This window comes from Lissotriton helveticus, chromosome 2_2, assembly GCF_964261635.1.
Source record: "Lissotriton helveticus chromosome 2_2, aLisHel1.1, whole genome shotgun sequence".
Classification (NCBI taxonomy): domain Eukaryota; kingdom Metazoa; phylum Chordata; class Amphibia; order Caudata; family Salamandridae; genus Lissotriton; species Lissotriton helveticus.
In genome coordinates, this window is record NC_136060.1 from 7,797,213 (window position 1) to 7,810,483 (window position 13,271).

Genomic DNA, 13,271 nt, shown 5'->3' on the forward strand with positions numbered 1-13,271 from the left:
TCCAACAACTTGCTGAGCAGTAATCCGGCGGCTAGCCATTAAAATTACAAATAAAGGAGTCTGCACAAACAACTCAACAACCCCAACACTGTGCAAAGTAAGATAAAAAATGTAAGCCTTTTTCACAAAAATCTATATTTACAAAAAATATACAATTCACTTACAAGACACAACTACACTCACCAGCACCTACTCTGCAAAGACACAGCAAATAGGCAACAATATCCCACTAGAAAGAAGAAATAAAACTTACATCTACAGAAGGACACATCAAAAACAAATGCAAAACATGTTTTACAATCACGAAAAACAGAAACCAAACATACTCGTATTGCTACACACTTTGCAAAATAAACAATTACATTACAATTGAACAAAAAAGAGGTCTCTTACCAAACACATGCAACTACAGAAACAGCAGAACAACAGAACCACCAGTAACGGAACCGCACACTGCAACAATCTAAAGAGAAAAAAAAACAAAATACACATTAGAAGAAACAAAAACAACACACGTTTACAACAGGCTATGCCACAGGGTATGTCACAAATGGGGTGTCTGTCCCCAAGGGGGGGAAGATTATAAATCATTATAAACGTGGGCCCCCTGGAAGCAACCCTACGGAGGGCAGAGAGGCCAAATAAAGACACGGCAGAACATACTTTTAAAACAAATGGGCCCAAGGAAGCAACCCTTGGCCAAGGGGTCGCTCCCTATAAAAAAAAAACCCTGGAGTCTAGTGGGCTTTTCTATCCCCCCCTATCCAGAAACGGTAAAAAATAACAGCCGATCTGCCCCCAGGGGGGGGCAGAACAGTCTACAATATTTATAATGCCCCCTGGAAGCGACCCTTGCCCAAGGGGTCGCTTCCTTTATAAATATAATAAAATCTCTGGTGTCTAGTGGGCTTTTCTACCCCCCTGGGTCCAGATGCGGCCCAAAAAATGGCTGATCTGCCCCCAGGGGGCAGACAAGTCTAAAAACAATTATGGGCCACTAGGAAGCGACCCTTCCCCAAGGGGTCGCTTCCTTTACAATTATAAACAAATCCTTGGTGTCTAGTGGGCTTTTCTGCCCCCCCATGGTCCAGATCAAACGCTAACATGGGCGATCTGCCCCCAGGGGGGGCAGAAAAGTCTACACTAAATTTTTATGGCCCTGGAAGCGACCCTTGCCCAAGGGGTCGCTTCCTTTACTAATAAAAACACAATCCCTGGTGTCTAGTGGGCTTTCCTGCCCCGCCCCTGGGTACAGATTCCCGAATAAAGCGGTCGATCTGCCCCCAGGGGGGGCAGAAAAGTCTAAACAAATAAAAAATGCCCTAAGAAGCGACCCTTACCCAAGGGGTCGCTTCCTTTTATCAACACAAATAATCCCTGGTGTCCAGTGGGCTTTTCTGCCCCCCTGGGTCGAGATCGCTCGCTAAATCGAGCGATTTGCCCCCAGAGGGGGCAGAAAAGTCTGTATTCCGTTTTTGTGCCCCTTGAAGCGACCCTTGCCCAAGGGGTTGCTTCCTTTTCTGAAAAAAAACATCCCTGGTGTCTAGTGGGGCATTCCTGGTGCAGGATCGCGACGCTGTGCGCGATCTTGAACCAGGAATGCCCTGCATTGGGACATCAGGGGAGAGGAAACAGTGTTTCCTCTCCCCTGATGCCTCAAGGCACCGAGAAATGTCCCCCCCACCCCACCGGAGAGCAGGAAACAGACCTACCTGCTCGACGCGCTGGAAGCAAATGGCTTCCAGCGCGTCTAGCACTTCCTGATGATGTCGGCGTGCGCAACAGCGCGCTGACGTCACCAGGAAGTGCAGGGGGAGGCGGGGGGAGCAGTGCAAAGTCTTCCGCTGCCACCCCCACTACTGCCACCATGATTGGTGCCCCAGGGGGGGAGCGCCAGCGCTCCCCCCGAGGGCTGTACTGATGACGGAGCGGTTCCGTCATCTGCACAGCCCAACCGATGCTGATGACGGAACCGCTCCGTCATTAGCATCGAAGGGGTTAAAAGCAAAAATGCCTAATCAAAATTGGGTTAATTTTATGGATGAGCATGATATAGTGAATCTACAAGAAACATGGACAGTAGAGGCTCATCATTTGAGTAGTTTTAAAACATGTCATTCACCCGCAATTAGTTCAGTACATGGCAGGGCCAAAGGGGGGATGTGCACATATGTGTTGAACCTGTTTAAATGTACTAAAATCGAGATAGCTTTCAATAACAGGTATTATCACATAATTAGGATACATATTGATAAAGTGTCTTCCTTGATTATCGTTAACTTTTACAATAATGTTTTGGTGGAGGCCGTAGAAGAAACGTTGAAAGCCTTGGGCAAGGATATTAAATGCTTGTTGGGTGGGATAACTAAAGAAGTCTGTGTTATTTGGGATGGGGATTTTAACTGCTTCTTATGTAAATGAGGAGAAAAAGGTACTTGTGGTATAATGCTGGATAATGAGATCAGTTTAAGCCATTTCGAACATACTACATGTGGGGACTACCTAAATGAAATTATTTTTACCTATGACATGGGTTTTGCGAATAGAATCTGTTGCATAGATGTTCCTTTTTGCACCACTTTTAATGGCAGAGGTGCCTACTCAACGATTGATTTCATACTGATATTGGCCAGATATGCGGGAGAGGTTCAAATGTATAAAACCCTGGATAACCCATTAAGTGACCACTTTCCCTTAAGTCTGGAAATCTCAAATCTACACAACGATCATGTTAGAAATTGTACGCCAAGGCAACATGTAGGAAATATTGCCCCGAATAGGCAGAACGGTTACTCCTTAAAGTGGACCAAAGTGGTCCCTGAGGATTTTCTTTATAATTTAATGAAGACATGCAACTCTAGTATTGACGCTTGTTTGGATGAAAATGCAGGTAATTTTATAGTTATTAAAAATGTTATGATTATTGCCACACACATCAAAAATAGTCTTTGGGTGGCAATGAAAAATTATAAGGAAAATACTTTGAGCTGGTTTGATACAGCCTATACCAAGGCTTATTCTAATCTCAAACGTGCCCTAAATGTCCCTGTTAAAGATTGTATCTTAATCAAGGAGCTAAGAAAGGACTATTAGAAGACTCTGAAAAACAGAAAGGATATTCTCTAAAAGGAAGCTTGGGATACATACAACATCAGTTTTTTGGCAAGCAGTAAATGCCCCTTTTTTAACAGATAAAATAAATGCTAGGGTAGAAATAGCCATTTCTGAGACTGACTGGGTCAAGCATTATGCAGAATTGTACAGTGCTGTGAGTCCACGGAATCAACCCCTGACTCAGAATATTATGATGGAGGATACTGTACATAATAGTATTAAACTGGATTTGGGTATTTCCATTAACGAAGTAAACGCAAGTATAAAAGCAAGCGCAGGAGGAAAAGCCCCAGGCCCCGATGGGGTCCCGGTCGACTTATATAAGAATAACATGGACCTATGGGGCCCGCTTCTTACCCAACTTTTTAATGCATCCTGTTCTAATGGCTTGCTACCCTCATGGTGTGAGTCGATAATTGTACCTATATTTAAAAAGGGAGATAGATCAAGTTGTCTATGCTATCGCCCTATATCATTGTTAGACTCAACCATTAAGATTTTTGGCCGTGTGATTTCAAACAGATTACAAACATGGGCTGATGAACACTCGATAATTAGAGATTTACAATATGGTTTTAGAGAAGGTCTTGGCACTATTGATCAGTGCCTTAATTTGCACGTTCTTTTAGAAAAATACACCAAAGCCAAGGGTGGTCGCATGTTTTTAACTTTCATTGACTTAACGTCAGCTTTTGATTGCGTCACCCACAGTAAACTTCGGCTGATTCTTGAGAAACTAGGGGTAGAGAAAAATATAATTTGTTTTCTCAGGGAACTTTATTCGGGGGCTTCAGCCAGAGTTAGATATGGAAAAAATGGAGAGTGCACCGAATCATTTACCATTGCAGGAGGAGTGCAGAAAGGCTGCGTCCTTGCCCCTTTTCTTTTTACAATTTATATCAATGATGCAGAAAGAACATTGTTACAGGAGTGTAGGGACATGCCGATGGTTGGCAAAAGATCTGTTCCAGCTCTCCTATACGCTGATGACACGGTCCTGATGGCCAGGACGCCCCTGGCCATGCAAAAGATGGTTACTTCCTTTTCAGAATTAATGACTAACCTGGACTTGAGAATCAATTGTACTAAAACTTTCTGTATGACCTGTGGCCCCGGGGCAGATAAAAAGAAAAAAGTGATGTACATTGATTCAAGACCACTCGATTATACCCCAACCTTCCCATACTTAGGTGTATTATTTGATCAATCCGGTATATGGAACAGTGCAATAAAGACTAGGAGATTATTGTTTTGCAAATCGATAATGGCCCTGAAAACTTTTAGTAAAAAGATGGGCAACAAAAAAATCGGGGAGCTTTTACCTGTGTACAGAGTGACCTGTGTAGCATTTGCCACATACGGTGCGGGAATATTGGGATATGCAAATGTGAAATCATTGCAGGTGGTGGAAAACATCTTTATGAAATATCTCCTAGCAGTCCCAGATAGTGTCTCTACATACGTTTGTTACGCTGAACTAGGGGAACCATATTTAGATAATATTTAGGTTGCACCGGTTCTTCAGTGGCATAGGGTCTGGACCACCGAGGAGTGTGTATTCAACCACTCTATTATAAGGGAAGTGATGAGGCTTGAGAATGGTGGTAAGGTGGGGTGGCTAATTTTGTAAGGACGTTTTTCATAAACATAGGTTATTCAGATTATTATGATGATCCTCCTTTATTGTGCGATGTCCCTAGAAAAGTCCTTAGGGGTATATGCATGAGGTATTTGGGAGAGCGCAGAACCAATATAGAAATGACAAAAAAAACTGTGGTGGCGCATCAATTAATAATGACCTCAAGTAAAATGCAACCATACATTAAATTAAAAATTAGTGATTTTGAAAGGTTTTTAGTAACGCACTTCAGGTTAAATTTGTTATTCAGATCCCTCAGTTTCCTCAACATGAACAACTGGTCAAAACAACTCAATAAGTGCCCTTGTGATGATTTGTCTGACAAGTCAGACATTCATATCCTCTTCTTTTGTAAATTTTACACAATCCCTAGGAGAAGATGGATTGTGCCCATATTGAAGATCATGGAACTAAATCAGTGTCATCCTGCTTTTTTAGCTACTCAAAGATTAGATAATATATTAACTGTTGCATCTCTCTCTGTGTTTTTTAAAAATGTTTTTAGATTTCGAAAATCGATTATTTAATTAAATGTGATGAGTGTATTTTATCTTGCCTTTTTTATTATTGTCTTTATATATATTTTAAATGCAATTTATTAAGTGTACTTTTATGGTTGTTTTTGTCTAATAACCGAATAAAGTTTAGTGAGTGAGAGTGCAACAGTAGGGAAAGCGTTGTATAGCGGGAGGGTAAAAATTACTATTCCCACTCCAGAGAGTGCAACAGTAGGGAAAGCGTTGGATAGCATAGGGGTAAATATTACTATTCCCACTCCAGAGAGTGCAACAGTAGGGAAAGCGTTGGATAGCGTAGGGGTAAAAATTACTATTCCCACTCCAGAGAGTGCAACAGTAGGGAAAGCGTTGGATAGCGGGAGGGTTAAAATTACTATTCCCACTCCAGAGAGTGCAACAGTAGGGAAAGCGTTGGATAGCGGTTGGGTAAAAATTACTATTCCCACTCCAGAGAGTGCAACAGTAGGGAAAGCGTTGAATAGCGGAAGGGTAAAAATTACTATTCCCACTCCAGAGAGTGCAACAGTAGGGAAAGGGTTGGATAGCGTAGGGGTAAAAGTTACTATTCCCACTCCAGAGAGTGCAACAGGAGGGAAAGCGTTGGATAGCATAAGGGTAAAAATTACTATACCCACTCCAGTGAGTTTAACAGTAGGGAAAGTAATGATTTAATATATTAATAAAAAATAAGTTAAATATCAATACAAATAAAACAATAAATAAAATGAATTACCAATTTAATAATATGTAATAATTAATTAATTAGAAATACAAATAAATATTAGTTATTAAAAATAATTGCCTATTCATAATTAACAACTAATTGATTTTCAATAACAAAAACTAATTATTAATAACATTAATACCAATTAATATTCAACAGTAAATTAATTATCAATACACAAAAAGTATTTTTAATAAGTAATTAATTACATTTAGATTACTTCCCTCCCTATTCCCCTATAAACCCACAACGAGCTACAGAAAATATATTAATAAAATGATCATAATTATCAAATAACTAATTATTAAAAATTAATTAGCAACTAATAAACATTAATTACCAGTTAAAAACTAATTAACAATAAATTAAAAATCAATACCAATAAATAAATAAAAATATTTAGTTAATTACAATTAAATTACTTCCCACCCTATTCCCCTATTAAACCACAACCTGCTACGAAAAATAAATTAAGAAAATTAACATAATTATCAAGTAATCAATTAATACAAATTAATTACCAATAAATAAAAATTAATTACCAATTAAAAATTAATTAACAATAAATTCAAAATGAATACCAATAAATAAATACAAATATTTAATTAATTACAATTAAAATACTTCCCACCCTATTCCCCTATATACCCACAACCCGCTACAGAACTAAAAAGCAAAATTAAATTAAAAATAATTCATAATTGCTCAAAATTTATATTTAATTTAATATCATTAAATTACTTCTCACCCTATTCCCCTATAAACCCACAACCCGCTATAGAATTAAATTACGCAAAAATTAAATAACATAAAATTAATTACTTAAAATAAATTAAACATACATTACAAAAATAACATACACTTTTCACACATAAACTAACATACAAAACACTTTAAAAAAATTGATATTATTAAAAATTCAATATATTTTAATGCCTATATTATATACATCAATTATTTTTACTTCTATATTTTAACAATCGATATTATATTACTTACCTTCAATTCGATATTTTTAACCACTATATTGTGTCCATTCGATATTTTGTCCATTCTATATTTTTTTTCAATATTATGTCTAGTTACCATATTTATTAGGTCAAGTGACCGCAGATTTGTAGACTCAGCCTGAAAAACGAGACCCACAATGAATTGGTTAGCCACAGGCTATACTATGATGGTAGGGCAAAAGATAATTGAGCGGCTATAATGCTGACCTTGATAGTATGTATAGGATAAGTGAAGGGTACCACCATGGTGTGGACAACAAACTCAATAATACTCACTCAGTAGGTCATGCAAAGACAACCTGTCAGCAAATGTCAGCTCTTAGTGTTAAGAGCTAGCCATTATAGCTATGCTTCACTCATAGTAGATGGTAGATTACCACAAGAGTGTGAAGTGTGAACTGCTCCTGAGAGGGTAGTAGGCCTTAGAAGGGAAGCCCCTCTGAGATTGTCTTTATTATTCCTGAGGTGGATATAAGACTTTGATAGGTCTGCTCACTGTAAGGGCTTCACATTTGTATGTTGAGTGCATGTGAATGTACAGTCAACCTGTGATGCCAGCGTAGTAGTAGGAGGAGAGAGAGAATGTATGTGTGTGTTTGTGTGTGTATTAACATATGTGTGTATGTGTGTGTGTTAACATGCACAAATGAAGGATGTGGACCGCTTCCCAGGCAAAGGAAATTATTGTGAATGGAGAGTGGAGATCAAAACACAGAAGTGAGAAGAATGGAGGCAGGGCTACCATCAGAAATGCCAAAGCACTGTTGATTAGTTATTCCTGATAACTTTTCTTTGAAGACTGCTGTTTCTGTTGTTCAAGGTGAAAAAGTTTCAAGGTTATGCCTACTCTTTTGCATTTTCCTGTAACTGCTTTAGAATGACTGACTTCAGTAAGGTGCTTCATTGTGTCCATTTGATGGGTGCGATTGGTTGTGACAATCCCAGTGCAATGTCTGTGAGAAGCATCACTTTACCCAAAGGCTGTGTCCGGGGAGCATCCCGAGAAGAACACTTGAAAGAGAACAACTTCAAACCAGTTCTGAAGTTTGACACACTGTATTCACATCCCCTGTCTAGCAAGTGTTCATAAAATTGGAATCCATACCAACACGCTTTGTCCAGCACCAAATTCTTTACCAAAAAAGAGAGTGCTCTGCAGTGTACTAGAAGAGCTGCTTGTAACCATGGCTAGTGGCTACCTGACTGTCATTCTCCAACAGATAAGGAAGCATCTGGTAATGGCATCACTTCCTGCTGGAAGTGCTGAGGATCTGCCTGGTCATGCAGGAGGAAAGCTAAGATAGAAGCGATCCACATCGTGAGGGGGTCTACTGGTTTTACTGTACGGTCTTTCTGAGAACAGCCCCAAATACTATCACCCAGGCTAGGCCATATTTACTTTCATCTGGGGCCAGGAATCTGTGCAGCAACCACTCCACCTCGATGCTTTGAGCCTGATTTGCCTGGGTGACTGCATCTGCATCTCACTGGTGTAAGCCTGATTGGCTACGGTGGATGTACCTGCACCTCAAGACTGCAAATCTGGTCGGTCTGGGAGGCTGTAATTGCTCGTTAATGCTCAAAGCCTCATCAGCTTGGGAATGTGAGTGTACAGACTTGGGAATTTCTACTCCAAAGCAAAAGATGGGTAAGATGGAGAGACTAAGTTAGACTTCTTAGCGCCACAGTGGGATCTGTAATAACCTGCACCCGTGCCTAATTTATGCTTCTGCCACTACATGCTGGAAACTATGGTGTCTAAATATGACTCAGGTGGGTAGAGGATAGTTGAACCATAAACAAATAAAGGAGTATACCCCAAAAACAAAGGATATCAACGAGATAAAGAGAGGATAAAAAAGAAAAAAGGAAAGAAATTCCTTTTTTAAAAGACCCCTCACTCACCAACCTAGTTATTGACATGCTTCATGATTGGGGTCTTACCTGAGTAGCCGAATGCCACCCGGGTGTGCTTTAACACCTGATTGCAGTGGAGCAGGTTATTCACACAATGGTGCAAGTGAGTGAAATGGTGAGGTTAAAATTGTCTTTATTTAACTCCCTAACAATTTAATATGGAGCATTAAGACAAGGTTTAAAAGCAAGGTGAGATACCAGGGTACGTTAAATTGACCTGCGGTATCTATATAAGATGGTGATTGTGGTGGTCTACATGTTTAAACCTGTATGTGATATTACTAGGTTTTCTTCAGGACCTATCTCAATGACCCGAGCGTTATGTACACGCTAAGGTGCACCCTACCCTGGGTCAGTCATACACAACAACGTATACTTACAGTATTGCAACCTCTCAGCCTTCTGTGAAAGGAAAAAATCTGGAAGATAAATGAACAGTCACACGTAGTTCTCGTTATTCATGTGTGCTGATCATGACATTCCTCTCATTCGTGGCTCCATTGTGAGCTTTTCAGCATGGTACGTACAGTGCTGCACACATACCATGCACGACGTACAATTATGAATTCACAAAATAATGGCGGCAATAAGCCATTATGAAACGGAGTGAAAACCCACCCCAGTTCATAGTATCAGACCCACATTTGGCTTTATTTTGCGTGTGGGTTTCAAAATGCTCATTAAAAATGAGTGCTTATTGCGGTTGGAGCTATTCAAATATATGCGTGCATTAAAATATATGATTGCATTATTATTGCCACTATCGGAAGACTGTCAGACATGTGGGGGAGGAATCAGGCGTACTACAGACTAGCTTCTGTCACGCATCATGGAGACCGTGGGTAGCGGCGCTTGCTCTAGTCGAACTCTGGGGATGTAAAAGAAATAATACCATTGCAGTTTTTGAACACATACCTTCGTTAAGGGAGGTCGTTGTAAAGCGGAGCCCACCCACATGAAGTTTATACTCACTTTGTCAAACCATGCTGCCCGCACTTCAACCTAGATGAACGCCCTGCACGGAGACCCGAGGATCTCCGTGTACACATTGCCTCGGTATTTAACCCGGAACAGGGGCGCTGTACTTCCTGACAAGTGACGCGTCACCTGATCACGTAATGACATCGAAGGGGCGTGGTTAGGGGTCGGTCAATGTAGATACTCGGCAAACAAAAAGTGGGCCCAGAAATATTGCTAAAATATTTCGTGTATTCAAGCTTTTTATACATTTTGTGGGGAGCAAGCTATTTGAAATACACCTAATAACGAATGAATAGGTGTGCCAGTGTAGATTGTAAGAACAAATAGCACTACGTTTATAAAAACGAAAGGTAAAAAATTATTAATTTTACTATTGTGGTTGGAAGGAGCTCTAACTGGGAGACCCTTTGCATGTGTTCCCTGCCCAAGTATTTTAGGAGCACAATTGTAAGGAAAACTAAGTGAATGCAGTAATGGTTGCAACCTTAGTGAATTTATGTTTAGTAACACGTAGAATCTGAAGCCAATTAGAACGTATCTCCGTTGCACAGAATTCCATGGAATGTTGTCATTTAGCCCATTCTTGTGTGTAGGTAATCTGTATACCCAGCGTTGCTCTTTTTCAAAAAGGCATTGTTGGCCTGTTGTCTGCTTTTTATTTGTTCTATTATTGTTCATTTCATGTCATTTGTGGTGTGATTGACCTGGAGGAAGTGTTCAGTGAGTTTTGTTGTCACTTTTTTACACCTGATGGTGCTGCAATGTTCACATATCCATTCTTTACCTACATATTCCAAGCTGCATGGGCATATTATAAGATAAACAACGTTCATACTGATGCAATTTGTGTGTGCCCGTTGCGTCCAGACTTTCTCAGTTTCCAGGTTTAGCGTTTTGATTGCAGTTGTTAGATGGCACACACTGCAGTTGCCACAGGGAAAGTGATCTGTGATGTTAGGTAGGCCCCATGCGTTTAGTGCAGTGGGTATATTGTCCTGTTCTGTTTTGCTAGGGCGGGTGTTGATAGGTGTGTCCTTCAGACTCCTTGCTTTTCTGAAGGAGAATAATGGTTTTTCCCAGTGTAGGTTGCCCGTCTGGAGAATCCCTCAGTGTTTGTTGATGGAACGTGTCACGCGGTTGGACACCGTGTTATACGTTGTGACACATGTCAGTAGTATGTCTTTTTCTGTAGTTACTCTGACTTCAAGAAGAGCATCCTGAGGTTGATTCTGGGCACGTTTCTAGCACGTGTTAAGTATTCGTTCTGGGTAACCCCTCTCCGATAGTTTTTTGGTGAGGTCCGCCACTTGGGTACGATAGTCAGTGATTTTGCTGCAACTGCGCCGCAGTCTGAGATATTGACCGTAGGGCACATTTTCCCTTACAGCCCTAGCGTGAAAGCTCTCAAGTCTGAGAAAGTTGTTCTTAGCAGTCGGTTTGTGGTAAGTCCTTGTCTCCAGTCTTCCATTTTCCTTGATGATTACAATATCCACGAACACCATGCTATTGCAGTCCAGTAAGTGGGTGAACCTTAGGTGCCTATTGTAGTATTCTGGTATCCTAGTTATACATTACATGTTATATCTCTTTCTACCCCAGCTTGTGGAATGTTCTAGCTATGATGTAATGTAGAATGTTGGGGCTCTGTGGGGCTGCAGATGACAGTTAGCATTGGGCTGAGCATCATGCTAGATGTTCCTGGTGGGGCGTTATTACCATCTTAAATGCTTAATCACAAATAAACAACTTTACATCATCATCAGCGTGGACATCATCACTACATTATTTATGGCGACGAGGACTACAAGAATCTACGCATAAATCAAAGTACAAATGACTCAAGAAACCTCTACACTACAGAGCGACGAAGACTACAAGAATCTATATGTAAAACAAAGTACAAGAGACTCAAGAAATCTCTACACTACGTCTATACAGCTGTTGGCGCAATTTACAGCAACTAAACTTGAAGCAGATCTCAGCAAGAAGCCACAACAAACGTGAGCAAAATGAAACTAATGAAAAACTGAGGAACATAAATAAGACAAGAACCATGGAGCCACAAACAGAAAATCAACACGCTTTCAAGCCCCACCAGTGTCCCTCAAATCGGACAGTCCTGCCCAAGCGTGTTGCGCGTGGCTCACCTGAACATTCAACAAAAGTAAGCATATTATTATTCTTTAGTTATATCTGCTATAAATCTAATGAAACATGCGCAGATATATCATTGGAAAAATATTCCGCATCAGCTGTAACGTAATTGTCAATGTCTAAACAATTTAATTCTTCTTACTAGTCAGGAATTACAATCAGACACTCTTCAAGTAAAAGAAATAATTTCTACATAAAGCTTCTCAAATATATCACAAAAACAGTTGGAAAAAGAGTTTTATGGATTTACTGTGCCTTTCACATTTCTAAACAAATATTTTTAGACAGTTAAAACGTCGAGTAATGTAAATTACCTACTGATATCATTGAGACCAACTGCTCCTTAGAGTCCGTTTTCGGTTGGTGAGGAGCTCTTTCCTCTTCAGTTACCTCTTTGTTATGTTGACGCATTCGAACCCTGCAAGAGGGTATGGTGATCGGTGTGCATCGCGTGATGGAAAAGATTCTGTCAAATGACGTCTTTCCCAGCTTACAAGAGGTTCTGATACAACATTACGCTGGTGAGCAGCCACGCTCCGTGAGCCACCCGAACTAACGTAAGGAGCGTGTCACCAGCAACGTAAGGAGTGAGTCATCATCTTCGACATGTCAGCTCTGCTAATTCTTCATAAACGCGACGCATATTGTTTTCAGCCATTTGTGTGTCAACAGGGAAGAGCGGACCGACAGTTACTTTCATTGTCGTCGTAATGGTTGTCTGCAAGGTAGGGTTATGCTGTTGCAGCACTTGCAGATCCTGTTTCCCCGCTCATTTTGACCTCGGTTGTGTGCGTCTCCTACTTTGCTGTGTTCATCATTATCATTCGAGAGCTTGTTCTTCTTCATGGTAACAAACACGTTTGTCCTTAAACGAACACCATTTTATTCCTCTTCTTCATAGTGACAGACACTTTGGTTCTTAAACGAATACCACTTTATTCCATCACAATGTGCCTGCTTGCATCTTTCCGGTGACGGGCACACCCTTGACCTTAAAGAAGTGATGTTATTATTTATTTAATACTAAAGGTTTTACATTTTAGGTCATATTTACAGTGTGATGTTTCATTTAGTCTTCAAATGCATTTCGTTTTCCGCTTTTATTTTTCTGCAGAAATGTCAACTAAAAATTGCGGTTATACTTTCATAGAGAAATGTTAACGTAAAAGTTATGTGTTTAGGCTATATTTACAGGGTATGTTTCTAAAGATCTT